General features: G+C 46.2%; 1 protein-coding gene across 1 annotated transcript in view; it reads right to left on the bottom strand.

The window, feature by feature from the left end:
• Positions 1–21,566, bottom strand: part of CAMK1D (calcium/calmodulin dependent protein kinase ID) — a 1,292,386-nt gene that overhangs the window by 845,133 nt on the left and 425,687 nt on the right. The gene's annotated exons all lie outside the window — the stretch shown is intronic.

Genomic DNA, 21,566 nt, shown 5'->3' with positions numbered 1-21,566 from the left:
ACCAAAGCTGTTGCCGTGTGGACGACACATGGATGACCCACAATGTATGTGCTTGAGCAAAGATTGTATATAGGCAGCAGAAAATGCACTGCTATTTTGTCCTTTGTATAATGGTGTCAGACCCTTTTTGTGCACAAAATACTTGCCCCCAGAGTTTACAGTATACTTGGTGGCAGAGTACTGGGCACTACACGTGGCACTCACCGCCAGAGTTTATCCTAGTCTTGTTGGGCTGTGTGTTGTGCACACATGATGCGAGGTGAGCAAGAATGTGCATAAGATGTATACTGTATCCCTCGGAGAACACTATAAGAAGAACCCAGCAGTGCACACGTACTCACCGTCAGAGTGTACCAGAGACTTGCAGTGCTAATTTGTACAAATGTGTTGCGAGATGAGCTAGAATGTGCCCAAGATGTTTATGTACTCAGTGGTGCACAGAGTATTCACTGCCAGAGCTTGTGCCTATGTGTCTATTCCTAGAGGCGAGGGATGGTCACGGGTCACCTAGGGAGGGATGTGCATTGGCTGTATTCAGTGCACACCGTGGTAACGCACAATTCATACACAGGATACCTCTGTCAGAGACTTCCCAGGTCTTGCTGACCTTTGTTACAAACTTGTGGTCTTCGGTGCTGAATGGGGCACAGGTGGGTGCAAACATTGTCCTTCAAGTGCAGGGTATTTTTTGTGTCACAGGGAACCTCGATTGCACTTTGGTTTGTTACCCACTGCCAGTGCAGCATGACCAGGACTTTGGTATAGTTTTAAGCATGGCCCCGGGGAAGTGGTGGTCCCCAGGGCTTCTAAAAGCCCTAGGAGTGGGGGCCTATGCACCCTCCACCCATTTGTAGGCCCTAATGCCCCAGGGACCTGGCCGACCCAGGGGCAAAATAAATCAAGAGCTTGGGAGACCACGCTTTTTAAAAACAAATCTCATAAAATCCGCTGATCCATTCACAGACTTTTCTGAGAATTAAAAAAATATATATTATTAAACCCTGTTGGGCTCATAAGGCTAGGGGCTCAGGGTATTCCTACCCTGGCCCCTTTTCATTTTTTTAAAGTTTTTTCTTTGGGACTCAGCTGAAGCCAAGTCCCAAAATGGATGCCAACACTTTGTTGTTGAAGTGTTGGCAGCCAATCAGATCACAGCATTAGATCCCCACGATCTCCGGATCCTCTGCGTCCGTAGATATATACATTTTTTTACTTTTATTATCTCTAAAACTACTGAATGGATTTAAGTCAAATACGCGAAAAGCACAATCTGTGCACCAAGATCTAGCTTCCTGCCAAATTTGGTGTAATTCCATTCATAGGTTAGGGCCTTAGTTATCTAAAGACCCTTTGGGAATTAACATGGAAATGCACGTTTTTTTAAACCCCCCCCTCTTTTCTCTGCCCCCGTTTCATGGATCATCCCAAAAGTGTCCATACAAAACAAGAGCCTATAGGACCTTTTTATGGAAAATTTTGTGAACATTCTTTAAACTGTATCAAAGATATAAGCAAGTCAAAAACTCTTTTCCTATGGAAACTAGGTCCTAACTATAACTACCTACTGGCAACCATCAGTAGGTACATATATATATATATATATATATATATATATATATACACACACATACATATATATTCACTGAAAAAAAAGGTTACAGGGACATTATAGTTAGGAGATAGAATTTTAAAAAACATAGACATTCACTTAAAAACCACAGGTTACAGGGAGGTTATAGTTAGGCTCACATTTTAAATGTACCAGACCATAGAAATGCACCTGTTATAGTAAGTTTTATCTCAAGGGTCTATAACTCGTGCTGTAAGGCAACTATAAATAACGCCCCTGCCATGCAGATTTTTCATCAAAGGTTTTACTGCCACTATTACATTGATATGATCAATGATGTTATCAAAGATGTCATGAGTGCCGTAATGTGTTCGGGTAATTAGCATTGAATGGCGAGGGTGCGAGTTATAGTTACCTAAGGGTAAGAGTTATAGTTACTTGAGATAACTATAACTATAATAAGTGAACTTCTATGGTTTGGTATATTAAATTGTGAGCCTAACTATAACGTTCCTGTAACCTTTGGTTTTTAAGTTAATTTCTATGTTTTTTTAAATTCTATTTCTTAACTATACCGTCCTTGTAACCTTTGTTTTTTTCAGCAAATTTCTATGTTTTTTTTAACATAAGTAATTTTCGTTCCCATAGAGTAATCCAACTACTAACAAGCATGGCCTTCGGCTGTGCAGGGTGGCGGTTGGCCATAGGGCCTAACTTGCAGCCAGACCCTGCACCCAACCACCTCTAACCACCCAACCCCATGCTGTGCACAGCCCTCTGGCTGTGCGCAGCGGGAGTTGGCCAAGGCCTGTCTCTCTGGGTGATAAAATAGGTGTGAGATGTTGTATCTAGGAGTGAGAGTGTCTGTGAGAGTGTCTGTCTGGATGTGAGAATGTGTGCATCAGTGTCTTAGTGGGTGCGTCAGTATCTGTATGGGTCTGTGAGTTGGTGCATGAGGGTTTTAGTGGGTCTGTGAGTGGGTGTGTGAGTGTCTGAGTGGGTCTGTGAGTGGGTATGTGATGGTCTGAGTGGGGCTGTGAGTGGGTTCATGAGGATTTGAGTGGGTCTGTGAGTGTCTGAGAGGGTCTGTGAGTGGGTGCGTAAGAGTTTGAGTGGGGCTCTGAGTGGGTGCATGAGGGTCTGGATGGGTCTGTGAGTGAGTGCGTGAGTGTCTGAGTGGATCTGTGAGTGGGTGCGTAAGGGACTGAAATGGTGTGTGAGTGGGTGAAAGAGACTGAAAAAGAGAAATTGAGAGAAAAAGAGTGAGAAGGAGAGACAGAGTTTTTGGGCTTTGGTGAATGATATATTTAGAATGAGATATTTCTGGACAAACTGAAAAGAAAAACGTATTTGTCAATTAAAAAGAGTGAGTTCACCTTTCATTAACTCCCTCAAACTTTTGAAGTTGAAAACAAATTAAAGTAGGGAAATGACTATGGACACACATGGACTGGAACCCTCAAATTTCAGTGTGAGGGCATGTGCCCTTAACCATATGCCACAGTTAACTCCTCACTGTGCTGTGAAGTCATTGCATGGAGAGGAGAGACCATTGCAATAACTATATCTCTTTCTCTTCCATTCCATTATGGGTTAAAAGAGAGAGAGACAGAGTGACAGGTCCGCGGAGGGAGCCTGAAGGCCCCTGTGGTTCTAGTCGATCCCCACATCCTGCGTATGCTGGCATTGCTACCACAAGCAAGGAGCTGCTTTAAGTAGGAGCAACCCTGCATGCATATTTGCATGCAGGGAAACAGATGAAAACTCTGGCCCATATTTATACTTTTTGACGGAAACCAGCCCTGGCTTGTGTCAAAAAATGTACTGCCGGCTAACACCATTCCTAGGTGCCATGCGGGCGCCATATTTAAGGATTAACATTAACAATCGGGGTTGTTCGTCAAAAAATTGTGCAAGTCAGGGTTGAGTCAAAAATCATGGCTCTCACCGGACTTGCGCAGTTTTTTGGCACACAACCCCCATTGAAATGACTCCCGTCTTAGCAAAGGCAGGAGTCATGCCCCCTTGCCCAATGGCCATGCCCAGGGGACTTCTTTCCCCATGGTCATTGGGCACAGTGGCATGTAGGGAGGCCCAAATTAGGCCCCCCTATGCCACTTTAAAAAAATAAAAAATAATACTTACCTGAACTTACCTGTACTTACCTGGGATGGGTCCCCCCATCCATGGGTGTCCTCCAGGGGTGGGTAAGGGTGAGGATGGCAGGGGTGTCTCTGGGGCAGGGAAGGGCACCTCTGGACTGCTTCCATGCTCAGAGACCATGGAAGTGAGCCCACAGGTCCCTTAACGCCTGCCCTCACCCAGGCGTTAAAAAACGGTGCACATCAGGCTGGGTGCCATTTTTTAAGGCCCGCCTCCTCCTGTGCGTAAAAAAATGACGCAGGAGTATAAATAAGGCGCACAGGCCTTAAAGTCATTTTTTGGGCGGGAACACCTACCTTGCATGTCATTAACGCAAGGCAGTTTCCCGCATCCAAAAAATGACGCACACGGAGGAATTTTGACGTCCGCAGGGTCGGCGTCATAGTATAAATATGGTGCATGTTTTGCGCCGAATGTGCGTAAAAAATTTTGACGCACATTCGGCGCAAACGGAGTATAACTATGCCCCTCTGTTTTTTAACAGTGGGAGCTGTTTGACAGCTCCCACTGTCAGAAAGCAGACTGTCTGCTTTTGCTTGGTGGGGTCTGTCATCTCGAACCAAGCAAAAGCAAACAACTATGTCCTGGGGTGGGAATCTCGGGACATAGCAGGAGCCGGTCCTGGGGGGTGGCGGTCCCCAGGGTCCACCATTGGCTGCTCAAGCAGGGAAGCGCAGCCCCATCCAGCGAGTATTGCTCCTTTCAGGTGGTGGTCCCCGGGGCTGTGGTGGGGGTGCATGCCCCCCCCCCCCCCACAACCATTTTCGAATTTCACCCCAGGGAGATGGCCATCCCCGGGAAAGCAGGGGGGCTGAGCAACACTGCACCATATTGCTTAGAAGCCCCGGGGAGGTGGTGGTTCCCATGGCTGGGGTGGGTGCACAGCTCCCCCACATCACATTGGTTTAAAGTCCAGAGGAGGCGGCATTCCCCAGGGCAACGGGGGGCACACGGCCCCCGCATCATATTGGTTTAAAGCCATAGAGAGGTGTTGGTCCCCTGGGCAGCAGGGAGCCACACGCCCCTGCATCATATTGCTTAGAAGCCCTGGGGGTGGTGGTTTCTGGGGTTGTGGGAGGTGCACAGCTCCCCTACATCATATTGGTTCAAAGTCCAGGGGAGGTGGCAGTCTCTGGGGCAACGGGGGCTGCGCGCTCCCCCTGCATCATATCACTTAGAAGCCTCAGGAGGTGGTGGTCCCTGGGGCTGCGGGGGTCTGGGCAGCCCCCTGCACACATCATTTTTGTAGCCCGGCGAGGTGGCAGCCCTGGGTCAGTGGGGGGGCCGGGCGTCCTCCCACATTAAAATTAGCCCCTAGGACCTGGCCCATCACTGTGGGGCTGTTTATAAAACAAGCACGGGAGCCCACGCTTGTTCATTCTTTTGAAATTTTCACAGGATCCACGGATCTGCCATGACTTGCGGTGAAGATTTTAAAAAAAAAACGTTTTAGCTCCGAGAGGGTCCCTTTGGGCCCCAGCCCCAGAGCTAAGCGGTCAGGGTGTCCCTGTTTAAAATTTGCAATAATGATAGGAGTGCCCCTGGGACCTGGCCTACCACTGTGGGGCTGTTTAGGAAACAAGCGCAGGAGCCTGGGCTTGTTTATTTTTTTAGAATGTCCGCCGGATTCGCAAATCTGCTGTGACTTGTGGCAACCTTTTTTTTTTTTTTAATGCTTTTTAGCTCGGGAGCAGCACCAGAGCTAAGGGGCCAGGATGTCCCTGTTTGAAATTTGCAATGATGATCTGAGTGCTGTTTTCAATCATCATAGAGTTTATTGTGTTGTATTGGAAATGGGGATCACGGTCATGCAGTTGCTTGGACACAACATGTTAACTCAGTTGCTGAGGCAGCCTTCATCCATCATAGCAGCCGGGCATTTTGATAAGAACCCCCTTGTCATCCCACACAATCTCCACACATAAGCAACAGCCAGTGAAGACATTGGGAACTACCACTGAGATGTTCTTAGTGCTTAAAAAACTTTAAACATGAGGCCACCTGCTTTTATTGTTCATTAGGGTACTGTAAAGTTGTAAAGGATTTGACAGATCTTACATGCCACGAAATATGGCCATGATCTCCTTTACTCTTCTTACTGAACTAGTAACTAGCCCACAAAGGTGCAAAAAAGACAAAGTAAGTCATAGTTTTTGCTGCCCCATCTACACATGCACCGACATTCGCCGGTTGTATGACGGAACACCGAACTTGAAAACAACTAGTGCCTTAACAACGAGGTCGGAACACCGACCTCGTTCTTACTACTAATGATTTTACCACGAATGCCTTAACAACGATATTTCGTTGTAAAGGCATTCCTGATAAAATCATTACTAATAGGCACCATTCACCCTACATCCCTCACCCCACCCCCCCAACCCCACCCCAAAACCTAAAACCCCCTGTCCCCCCACCCCCTCCCCAAAACCAAAAACGCCCAACCCCGCCCCAAAACCTAAAACCCCCACCCCCTCCCCAAAACCAAAAACGCCCCACCCCCCCAACCCCACCCCAAAACCTAAAACCCCCTACCCCCCCACCCCCTCCCCAAAACCAAAAACACCCCACCCCAAAACCTAAAACCCCCCACCCCCTCCCCAAAACCAAAAACGCCCCACCCCCAACCCCACCCCAAAACCTAAAACCCCCTAGCCCCCCACCCCTCCCCAAAACCAAAAACGCCCCACCCCCCAACCCCACCCCAAAACCTAAAACCTAAAACCCCCTAACCCCACACCCCCTCCCCAAACCAAAAACGCCCCAACCCCACCCCAAAACCTAAAACCCCCTGACCCCCCACCACCTCCCCAAAACCATAAACGCCCCACCCCCCAACCCCACCCCAAAACCTAAAACCCCCTGACCCCCACCCCTCCCCCAAACCATAAACGCCCCACCCCCCAACCCCACCCCAAAACCTAAAACCCCCTAACCCCCCACCCCTCCCCAAAACCAAAAACGCCCCACCCCCCAACCCCACCCCAAAACCTAAAACCCCCTAACCCCCACCCCCTCCCCAAAACCAAAAACGCCCCACCCCAAAACCTAAGACCCCCTAACCCCCACCCCAAAACCAAAAACGCCCCAACCCCACCCCAAAACCTAAAACCCCTGACCCCCACCCCAAAACCTAAACCCACCACTTACCTTAGTCGACCCCTTATCACCTGCGTCGTCCTCCTTCGCCAACTCCCTTCATTGTACCTTAACCACGCATGTTCGTTGTTCAGAACATACGTAGTTAAGGCACAAAATAACGGAGTCGTGGTTAAAAAAAGCGTTGTTGTGCTTTCGTTAACCACGACTCTCGTAAAAAAAAGTCGTAATAAAGGATGTTTCCCACATTCGTCCAGTGTTGTTTATTTCAAACCCCCCGCCGCATCTTCTAGCAGGACTTGGTCCATGTAGACGTCATGTATTAATGCTGTAGTCTGCATTGCCAGGAGAGAAGACTTGAGATCCCAAGAGTGTTATTAAAGAAGGCTATTATTTGAGGGTGGTCGGCTGTTATGACTAAGCTCATATTTCTACAGAAATTGTTGTACAAGTACTAAATTCACTCAATGTCCAACTACTTGCCTGTGCAACCCATGTGGAAACCAATATGAAAGCTGAAATGGATATCATAACAGCAAAAGTTCGATATGTGACTTCTCCCTTGACCAGACTTCACCTATAGTCACTGTAAATATTGACATGAGTACTGAGTAACTGTCACGCTCAAACATAAATGGGGTATCATCCCCACTTGTTCTCAGACTTGGTGTCATCCTGTTTCCATTAGCATCAGATCAGGGACTAATTTGTTAAAGAACAAATGCCAGGGCCCAACGTTTTTCTCAAACTCCTGTTACCATTAGTGATGAACAATGGAATTGTGTATACCAAGATTGCCACACTTTTTCACCTTGTTCCTCTTTCATCCACCACCATATACTCAGCATCCCTGTATCTCACTCTTGCGGGTTCTTTCACCCCTGCTTCTCCCCTTGTCACTGCTTTTTCCCTTCTTTCTCTTCCCCATTCTTTCATCCTTTTCTACATTTCTTTCTCTTGTTCTGAGGATGAAAAATAAGTCCTAGTACACAAAACTGAGTGCCTGTGGGCACCACCTGGCCCAAATTTAACACTGCTTAAGAGCCATTGTGGTGCCTTTTTGCCATATACTAAAAAACAGCACATTATACCGTGCCATGCTTAAGAAGCAAGTGCTTCCACAACCCCAGAGTGCTTCCTTCCATGGACTTGCAATGTACCCCTGAGACTCTTCGAGAGAATCGTTGACTGATCCACCCCTGGCTGGACTGTTAAGTCTCAGAATAACCATTACAAAAATGTAGTGCACCTTCCTTTACTGTAGAAAAAATAAAGGCAACATATGACACTTGTGATCTGTGCCTGGTACTGGTACGTTGAGTTAACTTTGGAGCTGAATATGTTTAGGAGATCTGGAGTGATCTGGAGTTTGTTCCAGAATGACAACATCGTGTTCACAGGCTGAAAAAGAGATTGTGGCAGCAGGGATATGCAAATGTTCTGACTCTCTAGGCACTGAGGTGTGGATGTCTTGCTGGATTGGAGCATTAGAGAAAGAGAGGGGGCAGCATCCAAAGATTAGAAATGTAGACATCAACCAAATGGTAAAGAATAGAAGACATACCTCAGCAAGTGCACGAAAACTCATTTCATTAAGGAGCACCTCAAATGCCAATGATAAAGTAATATCACAGCTCCTTCTGCCCCCGAGATGAACTGTGAAAAGAATGCCCTTTAAAGCCACGTCTCTTCACTAATTTTCGCCTACCAAGAGGAGTTAGAGAAGAATAAGAGCATTAGGAATTGTGATATCTATCTTACTGTCCGACACAGACCCCAATGAAGTGCACTAAAATATAAATTCTACTGTATCGATTTATCATTCTAGTTGGTATTACAAAAATGGGGCTGCCAAATTTATGTCACATTTACTTAATTGATACAATTTTGTGTTATGCAAAATACATCGATTTTTTTAATTATGTGTGTATGACGTTTCACACACTTTCTTTGCTGTGGAGAACTGAATCAAGCCGAAAACTTGTGGGAGACTAGTCCAGCCACAAAATCCATAGCAGTCGACATTTGCTTCTCGAGCCAGTTCCCTTGTCCCTATTTCTAGAGACTTTTAAACATGCTCTTACATTCAGGTTTCGCTTGTGGTACCCCAAAGTGCTTATCACAAACCTACGTGAAATTTCACACTATTTATATGCAATTTCAGAGCATGAAGTAGAGTCTGGGCCTCTAGCAACTGCTGTAGAACGTGTAGGAGCAGATTGTAGAATTTGCAAGAAATCCTACCATACAAAAGCAAACGATGACCCTCTCCACATGTCCCCGGACATGGACTACGAGTGTGTTTTTATTGTTCTTTCTTGCCAAATGGAAAGCCCGGTTTGTCATTTCAAAAAGGGCAGAATAACAAAATGCGATCTTGTAAAGACGATCCCTGTACTGGGTACCTATCTGTCAATCCTAAGAAAAATGCGCTCCTGCATGATATTACTGACACTCGTCCGCCACACATCACTGGAAAGTGTGTGAGCTTCTGTTACCAATTTAAGGCCTAGTTTTACTTAGGGCTGTGCAGGTAGGCCCACGTCAGGGCACTATTTTGCACCTGCAAGGTTTGCAATGGTAAGTAAAGCGTTAAGGCTTTACGTCGTTTTGCACCTAAACATATTAGTAAATAACCCCTCAGGAGTGCAAAAGATTTCTCATTTAAAAAGCTGTTTTTGTGGAACCACTACATTCTCGTCTTCCTAAGGTTTATCCTGAGCTTTCTAAGCTTTCTCCCGTGCTTTATTTTGATAGCTGTTTTTTCTTAAGACATAAAAGCAGTTGGCCATATTTTTTTTATTTTTTATAAAGAAATGTTATTGATTTTGCAAAAGGAAAAAACAAATAAGACAATTGTATATATAGATGAATGGGCGCCAACGGGCACCAAACAGTGGTCAATCACAATGTCCCAGACGACACCCTGTGCGCGTAGATTGTGCATCTCTACGGTGACGTGCTTCGTAAGTAACTCATCCCATATAGGGGGGGAAGGGGGTGCGTGCTCCGGCTCACCCTCTAGGTATGTCAGTCAGTTTGTAGGGGCAGGGTAAGTTGTTGTGGCTTCCCACTTCCCCCATACCTTGTTATATTTTTCGGGGCAACCTCTAGCCTCGTATACTAGCTTTTCACATTGAGCACACCAGTCCACCCCCCGTCTCCACTTCGTCAGAGCTGGTGCTTTATTGGCTTTCCAGTCCGCCATGATGTCTCTTTTGGCTACTAGGCATGCCACCCCTAAGAAGATTCGTTCTGGTCTTCTCAGTCCAGAGTCTTCCATGATACCTAGCAGGAATGTCAATGGTGTCAACTCCGTGTCTACCCGCAAGGCCGTTGAGATCTCTCGCGATATAGCCCCCCGATAGGTTTTAATCGCTGGGCACACCCACACCATATGGAAGAAGTCGTCATCTGGGCTCACACACCGGGGGCAGTCAGCTGTGGGTCAGAGACCCGCCTTGTATAGTTTGGCGGGTGTAAGGTAAGCCGCATGGAGATAGTAAGTCTGAATTAGCCGGAGACGAGTCGTCATCGTTAAGGTATGAGGAGCTGCCAGTGCTTCATTCCAGTCCATCTCCTCCAGAGGACCCACCCATCCCTCCCATTTCCGGTGAAGCCCCTCCAGGGAACAGGCGGTGGCAGTGGTCAATGTACAATATATCTGGGAGACGCCTCCCTTACCCAGGTTCCCCATCAATGCCCTTCTCTCCATAGGGCTACTCTCTGGAATGTTATCCCCTGTCTGGATCTGTGTCAGTAGGGCGTGACGGACCTGGAGATATTTATGGAATTGCGTCTTGTTTAGCGAAAAGGTTTCCTGGAGGCTCTCAAAGGAACGTATGTGTGAGCTCTCCCATACATCTCCCAGCGTGCAGATACCTATGTTATCCCATTTCTGGAATCCCTCCAGGCCCGCCACCTCTCTTAAGTATGTCCCATGCCACAGTGGGGTCTGTTGGGTAGGGCGCCCCCACCATCCCAACACCTTCTGGGCCGTCCGCCATCCCTGTAGTACCACCCCGGTCACCTCTGGGACCCCACGTGAGATCGGGCCACCGTATAGGGCATCAAAAATCTTAGGATAACTCAGTGTCTGGAGTTGCAGCCGGTACGCCGGATCCGTCCATCCCCCCCCATCCAGTCATTAATCACTAACAACTGTGTCGCAAGGTGGTAGTAGTGAATATTGGACATTCCCAGACCCCCTTCATAGACATCTCTCTGGCAAGTTTTAAGCGCCAGACGGGGCCGGGTGCCACTCCATAGGAACTGGCGAGTTAGCGAGTCCATATCTTTAAACCATTTCATGGGGATAGGGTGTGGGAAGTTCTGGAGGAGATAGAGGAACCTGGGAAGAACCATCATTTTATAGAGAGCGATTCTACCAAGTAGGTTGAGGGGGAGGTCCCTCCATCGTTGGAGATCGTTTCTGATTTTTTTGGTTAGTGGAGTAATATTGAGCTCCCATGTTAGTTCAGGGAGCGTTGAAACATGTACCCCCAGGTATTTGAAGCTATTCCTCCGCACAGGTATGTTTTGCTGCCAGTCCACACAGTCGCGTGATTGATGGAGGGGAACCAGCAGGGATTTATTGGGGTTCAGGGTCAGTCCTGAGGCCTCTGAGAAAAGATTTAGAATTTGCAGAATGCGTGGGCCACTCTTGGCCGGGTTAGAGATGTATAACAGGACATCGTCCGCGTATAGCGTCACTCCGTCCTCCGGGCACACCGGCCAAGGCCAGCCCTCTATCAGAGGGTCCTCTCGTAGCAGTTTTGCCAAGGGTTCTATCGTTTGTGCAAAGAGAAAGGGGGATAGTGGACAGCCCTGTCTAGTGCCTCGGCTAATAGAGAATGTGTCTGAGACTACTCCGTTTACCTGGACATGGGCCGTTGGGTTAGAGTAGAGTAGTCCCTCCAGGCCCCGGAATTTGGGTCCGAATCCGTTTTTTTTAAACACTTGTTTAAGGTAAGACCAATCCACTGTGTCAAATACTTTCTCGAAGTCAAGTAAGAGCAACGCCAGTGGAGTGTGTGACAGGGTCTTTTGCGGTGTGCCAGAGCCAGATGTAATCGCCTAATGCAGTGCCTAGTGCTGCGAGCAGGCATGAAGCCGCATTGATCAGGGTGTACCAGAGTGGGCATTGTGTCTTTTAGTCTAGAGGCGAGGATTGAGGCTAGTACTTTGATCTCGATATTAAGGAGTGAGATGGTCAGGTATGCCGAACAGTTTTGTGATGGAGGTTGGGTTTTAGGGATCACTGCGATTGTAGCTAGGTCAATCCCGGGAGGGAAGTGACCCCTCTGTTCCGCTTCCTCATACATCTTAAGTAAGTATGGAGCTAGAATGTCGCTACATTTCTTGTATATCTCCGCTGGGAATCCATCTAGCCCTGGGGTCTTGCCTGAGGCAAGGCTGGCGATCGAGTTAGTTACCTCTGCAATGGTGATTGCCTCATCCATCCTTGCCTTGGTCATCTGGGAAACCCTGGCGAGAGTTATGTCATTCAGAAGGGGGGATTCTTTTTCCATAGTGGGCCGAGGGTGTTCTGTGTAGAGGCGTGCATAGTAGGAAGCGAAGCTCTGAGCAATCTCAAAAGGTGTCTTAGAGAGGGTACCCGAGTCGTCCCTAATTTCGGGAATTGTTCTGTTAACTAGAGTGCGGGTGGCCAGCCAGTGGAGGAGCTTCGGATTTTTGTCTCCCCAACCATATATTTGTGCGGATGATGCCCTCCACATGTGTTTTGCTGACTCTAGTACTAAGTGCTTGATTTCGTCGCGGACTCTGGTAAGCTGTCTCATTGTAGAGGCCTCAGATGAGGTCGTTTGTTGGTGCTCCAGTTTTAATGCTTCAGCCTCCAGCTCGGTCACTCGCGAATCGCGAGCGCGCTCGCGCGCCCGTATGAGGCATTTAGCTTGCCCTCTTAGGGTGGCCTTACAGGCGGGCCATAATGTGCCCGAGGTCTGCACTGTTCCTACGTTTAGTTCAAAATATTGTGTGAGGTGTTCCCTAATTTCAAGGGTATAATCGTTGTCTTGCAAGAACCATGCGTTCAGACGCCACACTGGGCGCCTAGTGGGATCCACTCCTCCCAGCCGGATTCGTACCGGTGCGTGGTCCGACAACCTTCGAGGTAGTATCTCGGCCCCCGTGACGCCGGTGACGTCAAGGGCCGGCATGAACACTAAATCAATTCTAGAATGTGCCCGGTGAGCGGCCGATGTGTGTGTGTATTGACGTTCCCTGGGGTGCCAAGTTCTCCACACTTCACACAGGCCACGGCTTTCAGCCCAGCCATTAAGGCTCGTGGCTCGGGAGGACCTGCCTGTAGTAACATCCCCGGATACGTCAAGTCTGGGGTCCAGGACCGCGTTAAAGTCCCCTCCTACCAACGTGGTTCCCTGGGGGAGTCCCGCTATTACCTGGCGGAGTGAGAGTAAAAAGGCGTCACGTCCCACTGGGGGGGCATATACGCATACGAGATTTAGCGGTGAGCCGCGAAGTAACCCTGAGACAACTACAAATCTGCCCTGCGGGTCAGACAACGTATATGTGATCACCATAGGCAGCAAGCGGTGGAGCAGGATGGCCACTCCTCTAGAGCCTCTGGAGAAGCCTACGTGGTAAACCCTATTGAATCCTCCTCGTGCGAGCATAGGGCATTTGGTTCCCAGAAGGTGGGTTTCTTGCAGTAGGACCACTGAGGGGGAGTACCTACGGAGAGTGTTGATTACTGCGGATCTCTTGATCTTATCTAATAAACCGTTCACATTCCAGGAGATGATCTGTGTCAATGAGGACCCTGCGTGGACTGTGTGGGAGTCTTACGTTGTCGGTTGTTTGCCAGCGGACACAGGAATGACCATTTTGACCGTAACAGTGCACTACTAAAGTTGTGAGAAACAATTAACAAACTATAGCTATCTATCCCCAACTCAAACTTCTTACCCCCCAACCGCCCCCAACCCCATACTCCCTCCCAGGAAGCATCTGTCGCCCTAGTCCCCAACCTGCACAAAACAGCCAATCGTGCTGTCATAGGAGTGGAGTGATAGACCCCTCCATTTAGTCGGATCACTTACAACTGTTCACAAAAAGTCAGGCCGGGTTTGGCAAATCTCAGAGCAGAGAGGAATTGGGTCACCGGCGGAGCCCCCTGGAGGGGGGCGGCCATAGTTTTAATACTGACAATTACCCAATGCTGTAAATATTTTGGCTTAGTGCTTTGACTGGAATTAGTTGAAGGGACATATTGAGGTCAGCCTGCCATCATGTGAAGGCTGTCAATTTTATCTTTACTGATTTTGATAACTTTCCAGTAGGGCCAATTTTATGACGTAGATCGTATCTGAATAGCCTTTGTTGAGGTTTCCATTTCAATGATAGCATAGATCCTACCAAGACAACACATTTCCCTATTCAAAACACAATTTTTATTGCTAGTCAGCCTCTTAGAACTTTTGCATACAAACAAATATTATCCCATAAAACAGAGGAAGAGGAACTATAGTTGTGAATTTGAAACATACTGGCCAAACTCAGTCAATTTTTTCGACATCGGTGTTCAAATTTTTCTCCAATAATGTGATCTGCACATGATGATGAATACAGATTGCATCATATCGTGTATACACTTAAGAAATAACATACATATCGGCCATATCCAGGGCCAGAACCATTTCAAGAAGTACAAAAACATCAAGGACTAATGGGTGCCACAAAATAAACACAGGTTTTGGCAAAGCCAATAGGTCTGGGTTTAATGTGCTAACACATGTAGTGCTTACACAGTAAAATAAGACACACGGGAGGAAGCTGGCATAGTAGGCAGAGAGGTTTACAGCTGTAAAGTGTTGCCTCACGCACTTGGCAGATGAACCCGCTCATAAAGCTGATTACATCGATACGAGATGAATACTGCACTGTGCTGAGACAATACCTGACTGAAAATGGCTCTAGCCAGTGGCAGAATGAGGCTGGTTGCTGAAAAGCAATGAGTGGGAGGGTGGGCTACCCAAAATGCACTATATTATATTTTTAGTGATAGGTCAGTCTGACAGCTGTACTGCCAAACCCCAGACATAACAAAAAGGCACTTCACAAGAAAATTAAAATAAATTAAAATGTTTAAAACAATAAAGCTCTCATTACACCTAAAGTGCAGAAATAATATACTTGTATATTCCATTTACATGTGACTCGTGCATTACAGCATAGACATTTACGTTACTAGTGTTTGGGTGTTTTAGACAGACTATGGCCCTCATTCTGACCTTGGCGGGCGGCGGAGGCCGCCCGCCAAAGTCCCGCCGTCAGGTTACCGTTCCGCGGTCGAAAGACCGCGGCGGTAATTCTGACTTTCCCGCTGGGCTGGCGGGCGGTCGCCTTCAGGCCGCCCGCCAGCCCAGCGGGAAAGAGGCTTCCACGATGAAGCCGGCTCGGAATCGAGCCGGCGGAGTGGAAGCTGTGCGACGGGTGCAGTTTCCAACCGTCGCGTATTTCACTGTCTGCACAGCAGACAGTGAAATACATTTAGGGGCCCTCTTACGGGGGCCCCTGCAATGCCCATGCCAGTGGCATGGGCACTGCAGGGGCCCCCAGGGGCCCCGCGACCCCCCCTACCGCCATCCGGTCGGACCGCCGGGATCTGGATGGCGGTAGGGGGGGTCGGAATCCCCTCGGCGGCGCAGCAAGCTGCGCCGCCTTGGAGGATTCAATGGGGCGGCGGTACACTGGCGGGAGCCCGCCAGTGTTGCCGGTCCGACCGCGGCTTTACCGCCGCGGTCGGAATCCCTATTGGAGCACCGCCGGCCTGTCGGCGGTGCTCCCGCGGTCCTCCGCCCTGGCGGTCTTTGACCGCCAGGGTCAGAATGACCGCCTATGTGTATTGGTGCCCATGTTCTTTAGAACTGGCGTTAGCCAAGACCTTTTGTTTTTTAAAAAGCAGGAGTGAAAAACATTCTACCTGGTCTGATCACAAAAACATTGGTTAAGTGGGCCTGACCCCACTCCCGGAATTTACATACAAGACGACAGTTCGGTCACACTACCTTAACGAAGCAGAACTGTTGCCACATTATTCCCCTGAAGCGACTTCGGCTGTGAAAATGGACATCTTTAATATTAGTGCATTGCCACTCTTTCTTTCAGAACAATTCTTGATTAATTGAGACATGTAATGGTCCTCTGACCTCAATCGTTTGTTAAATGGGGTTGTTTAGTTAGACATTTCATCTTATACTGCCTGAAGCTCATTCCGCATGTCGTGGCCACAGTCTCGTAACAGTCTTTGAGTGCGTCCTTCCAGCAGGTTTGCACCAGGGAGTGACAACCTTTTCACTTACAACTGATGTCACTCAATTTTTTTGTTTTACAGGTTAGTGTCAGCAAAGTCTGTTTTAATTAGAATTGTGATTGGAGTATTTAACAAATACAGTGTTTTCTTCCAAATTCTTCTTTATCGTGTTGAGTTCTTTTATATGTGAGCTACATATTTTAGCTTTATAGGACCCTAGCCTGCCTACATCTACTGATAAGGCATTTTCTAAGTGCTCATATTTATTGTTCCATATGCTTGGTTAGGATATTTTACTTGAAAGTTATTTGACAGAACCAACTGAAGTGAGGTTCTATGTCCATTGCTGTCAAGCTCAGGGCTATAAACCTAGGTAGTAAATATTCACCAATTCCCCTATGGCCCTAAAACACCTTCCTAGGCACCTAATGGATGACTGCTGAACATAATATGGTCTAAAACTCATACTCAAATGCAATAATCTCAATGGTGCTTGGAAATTCTTTGGTGGCTCTTTATATTGTGAAAATAAAAATACTGACAATATTAATCTCTGAAGTACACCACATACTAAAAGGAGGGATCTGTAGTTTCCAACATTCATAATCTTCTATATTCAAGCCCGACAAGACAAAACAAGACAGAGATCCTCATCGTGGGACCCTCTACATCAGCCTGGAACAACTCCTGGTGCCCATCCACACTAGGCACCTCCCCACTCCTACAGACCATGCACGCAACCTTGGCTTCATCCTGGATTCATTGCTCACCATGACTCGCCAAGTCAACTCAGTTGCATCCTCATGTTTTCACACTCTCCGACTGCTCTGGAAGATCTACAAACGGATCCCAAAGGGCTACCGCAGAACCGTGACCCATGCCCTGGTTACCAGCAGACTCAACTATGGCAAATAACCTGAAGAAACTACAGCACCTCCAAAACATTTCCGCCAGGCTCATCATGGACATTTCTCACCACAAACACATCTCCAATTACCTAAAAACCTCCACTGGCTTCCTATTGAGAAAAGGATTAACTTAAAACTCCTCATACACGCATATAAGGCCCTCCATGACCTAGGGCCCCCCCTACCACAACCACCTCATCACCTTCTACTCCCCCACCAGACCTCCGCTCAACATGTACTAGCCACTGTACCTCACATGCGGAAGACCGCGACTGGTGGAAGATCCTTCGCCTGCACCTCAGGCAGTCACCATCGCTGCATCTGTTCAGGAAGTACCTCAAAACCTTGCTCTTCATCTGAAGCTCAGAGGACAAACCCCACCCCCCCCACACCTCATTGTGACCCTTACAGGTGAGTAGCTGCGGTTTATAAACACAATTTGATTTGATTTGATTTGAAGCCAAGCCGGCAGAAAGTCAGTCAATAATCCACAAATCCCATGGAAGCTTACTTAATCTTTCAAATGAATCAAGGTCGGATATAAAGTACATGAAAGGATCAGGAGCTGCAGTATACATGTACTCCCACCATTAAACATTTGAAGACAACTGTAGTCCACCTGAAGCACGTCATTCTCAGTAGTGCACCCTGTGTGACACCAGTGGTGTGAGTTAAGAAAGTAATTCCTTTCACATTCCATTGCTTTCTCCTGAAATTGAAGACGTGTGATTGGGTGAAGTGTACATAAGAATTAAAGATTTCCCAATGTCCTATCTATAAATCTGGAAATATTGACTGAGACAAGGAAATAATTATTGGATTCATCAAACATTGGTAAGAAATATTGAAATGGAATTCAATGGCAGTTGCTGCAAACAGAACCATAAATAAGGTTTTTTAATTGACACTATTGCTGAGCTTTCTGGACAAAACCAGGGTGACGGCAACTAATATTCTCTCAGATCTTGGTAATCCTGGTTGAGAGGTAGTTATCAATATCTTAACACTTTCACCAATGAATAATTAAAGGAGGTGCAATACTGCCTGAATTGATTTTGAGTTTTTCACATATCAACAAATATCTTCTTTTATATAATTACACTGAGGCCCAACCTCCATACTTTGTACCATCTGAGTTTATGTTAATGAGAAACAGATTTATCCAGACCAGTTCAAGAGACTATTTAGGAGTGCAGCGCCACGGATGAATGTCTGCAAAACAGAGCTAACATAGCCAAACAATGAACACCTAGTGAAACAGTGGTAGCCAAACATGTGGTTAATGATCAGTTGTCTGATATTTTCAGTGGAACATTTGTACAAAAGTTCAAATAGAGTGTCAAATGATCAAAGGTTTCAAAAGAATGAAATCGTTTGAAAGGCAAAACTATCTTTAAAAAACACCTTTTGAAAGACTAAACATGTGAAAAGGGAAATCTGACCATTCCACCCAGAGATACTGTGGCCATGGCAAATAACGCAAGAACCAGCCCCCCTCCAATGCCATGTATGGGGACACAATTATTAACAAATCTGAGAATCTTTGACATTTTCTAAATGTTTTCTGTACATTTAGCCCAATCTACAATAAATTAACAAAATTAAATAAAAGGAACAAGAAAGGAAGTGGCTAATAATTGATCACACATTAAACTGATCAATCATTCTGGACAAATTGAGTGCTTACATGAATTATGTTAGCTTTCTTAAAGATTGTGGTGCTTTTTAGAGGCTATCATCCTTCTATTTCTCTTGTGCACCAGGTTTCATTGGGTAAAATTAGACTCAAATGCTTCCAAACACTTAATTTTCCCAAGAATGTGCTGAATTATGCTGGTGGTGGTATAGGGCAGAAACCCAACTAGTCAATGCAGCTCAGCTTTCTGATTTCTAGAGAAAGGATACATTTCACTCCAGCCCGTCCTCTTTCAAGCTGCTATGGGGTGTATCACCTGACTTAGACCTGACGGTCAGGTGGGAACTTGGATGCTTACAGAAGATCCTACATGGAAGGCAGTGTGTGGAGGTTGTACATCCAACTAGTGTATTTCTAAAGCAGCAGACGTTGTAGAGAGTGGGTGTTGTAATAAATAATCGGCATGAGAAGTATACTGTCAAAACCAACATTGATTCAGGCTCATCGCAGCTAACTTCATAATCTAACATCGCTTTAGAATGTTCTGAAGAGATACTTCTGAACATTCCAAAGTTGGAAGGGGAGAGAGCAGATAAAGGGGGATTCTGGAAAGAAAAGGAACTGAAAACAATATCAATATTACAACAGTGGGGTTAAAAGGAAAGAAGAATAGGAAAACTTTGATGTGTCTGATATAGGATGGTATACAGGTGAATGAGCCAAATATGCTTGCTAACACTTGATAAAAGGTAACAAGCATCTCAGATGCAGACAGTAGTTCAGATGACCTAGTGGCTTACCAGAGCAGGCCTCCATAAGAGTGGCATGAGAGATTGGGGGGTATGGCATTCTGAATGTAAGAGAGGCATGAATATTATGTTGTACTTCCAAGAGCTTGACCGCCCATGACCAAATGGGTCTAGAAACAAAGTATGGTTAGTGAGGACCATATACTCAAGCTTAAGTGTGTTAGAAAGTCATGAAAAGTAGCAATTCGGAAGTCAAAGAAGCAATACTTTGCAGAAGATATAATTGAAGCCTCAAATTCACCCTTTACTGAAAGAATTTACCTCCCATAAGATCTTAACAAGCTTTAGGAATTTCTTGTTAACTGATATGATGAAGTACAGAAGTATTTTATAGACAAAGTCGAGGCAATTAAAGACTATTCCATCTTCAGCAGGCATATAAGAGGGTGATGGGCCACAATGATTGACACATATGATGTTATTTTCTTCTCTTTTTGGGAGATTTCCCTAGAGAACACCATTGCAATCAAGTAATATCTGAAACCAACTCAGTGTAAGAGTGATCCTTGCCCATCTAAAATTGTAAATTAATATCTTGAGATGGTGGCTTTTTTTGTAAGAGATACTGTAAACCCCTCCTTTAATGAGGAAACCAGCACAGTTAAAAAAGATTCAGACGACACTTTTTGTTAAGAAGCCAGGATTAGAGGTGTTTGAGCCAAAGAATTACCACCCAATCACAAATATTCCCTGGTTACTCAAAGTCATACAAAAACTTGTGTCTTTAGCATTTAAGGAGCATGGGGAGTCTAATGGCACCCTTAGGGTTAAACAGTCTGGTCTTTTTCCAGGTAAAAGAACCGATGCATTGGATTGATATTCAATTGCCCACCTTTATTACCGTTGACTCTGGGTATTCTACTTTATTGATCTTGTTGGACTTCTCAACCTCATTTGACACCCAAAGCACTTTGAAAGAATGGAAAAAATAGTTGTGTTATATGGAATATGTCAAAACTGGTTTCAATCCTTCCAGTATGTAAGTAGATCTAGGGTGGTACTATGGAAAATATCAGCCAAGTTGTTATGTCTGCTGCGCTGCAGATTATTTCTGTCCCCTATTTTGTTTATTAAGCACATGCACCACCCTGATGAGTTTCTTTCAAAATTGATGCTTCATTTCTAGATCTACGCTAATGGTGGTCAGATTGTGATATGGCTCACAAATAATCTTATAGACATGGCCAAGGTGGCTGGAGTGTTTGTGGTAATTCAGAATTGTAAGAATAGTAGTTAATTGAGCCTAAGTGCCTCAAACACAGAACTGTTGTTAATTGGCAGTGATCACTGTTTGAAGAAGTACAGCGCTACCTATTTCTCCTTCACACTGATTTCTTGTCACGGCGTGTATGGTGTTTAATGAGCTCTCTCTCACACATAAGCTACATTATGGCAATGCCTCAGGATATTTGAAACAGTGCCTGGTTCAGTGCTATCCTGCAAGTGCATTAAGATCCAAAGGCAAACAATTGCTATTACCCCCATGTTCGGGGTTAGACACTGTGTGGGTCTTAGATGAAATGTGCTAGAAGGAAGACTAGATCACCGGTGTGACTGCCATGCAACCAAGACGGCCTCATGCTCCCCTTGTAAGTAGTAAAACACATCTTCAGTGAGGCCCAAAGGCCCTTCAGGCTAGTGGGCCCTGGTGCCACTGCACTCTGCATGCACAAGTGTAGACAAACATGCTGAAAATGTGTCTCCCTTGGGCCTCAGTAATGCTTGCCTACCTGTCCCTTATATTTCAGTTCCCCTTCACTCACCTAAGGCCGCCGGACCTCACCAGGCAGGAGGCGGACACCACGTAGTAAAACAGCAACAGCTGCTCCAAAATGTTTACATTGGTTTTTTTAAAGACTATTGTTTGCTCAATGCGGTGTGTTTCTTTCAAATGTAAAACTCATTTCAGCAGTGTGTTTGAACAGTGAAACTGCCTGGTGTGTGTTCTTCTCATTTGTGAGCTCGGTTTTCTCTTTTATCTTTTGGCCGTCCCAGGCGGCTCACGCAGATCCATTCCCGGTACCATTAGTGAGTGAATGTTTTTTAAGAGTAAACAGAAAGATATTCAAAGATTGTATTACCAATA

The sequence above is a fragment of the Pleurodeles waltl genome, chromosome 4_1, assembly GCF_031143425.1.
Source record: "Pleurodeles waltl isolate 20211129_DDA chromosome 4_1, aPleWal1.hap1.20221129, whole genome shotgun sequence".
NCBI classification, from domain to species: Eukaryota; Metazoa; Chordata; class Amphibia; order Caudata; family Salamandridae; genus Pleurodeles; species Pleurodeles waltl.
Note: the sequence above shows the minus strand (reverse complement) of the source record. Positions and strands in the feature narration are given on the sequence as shown.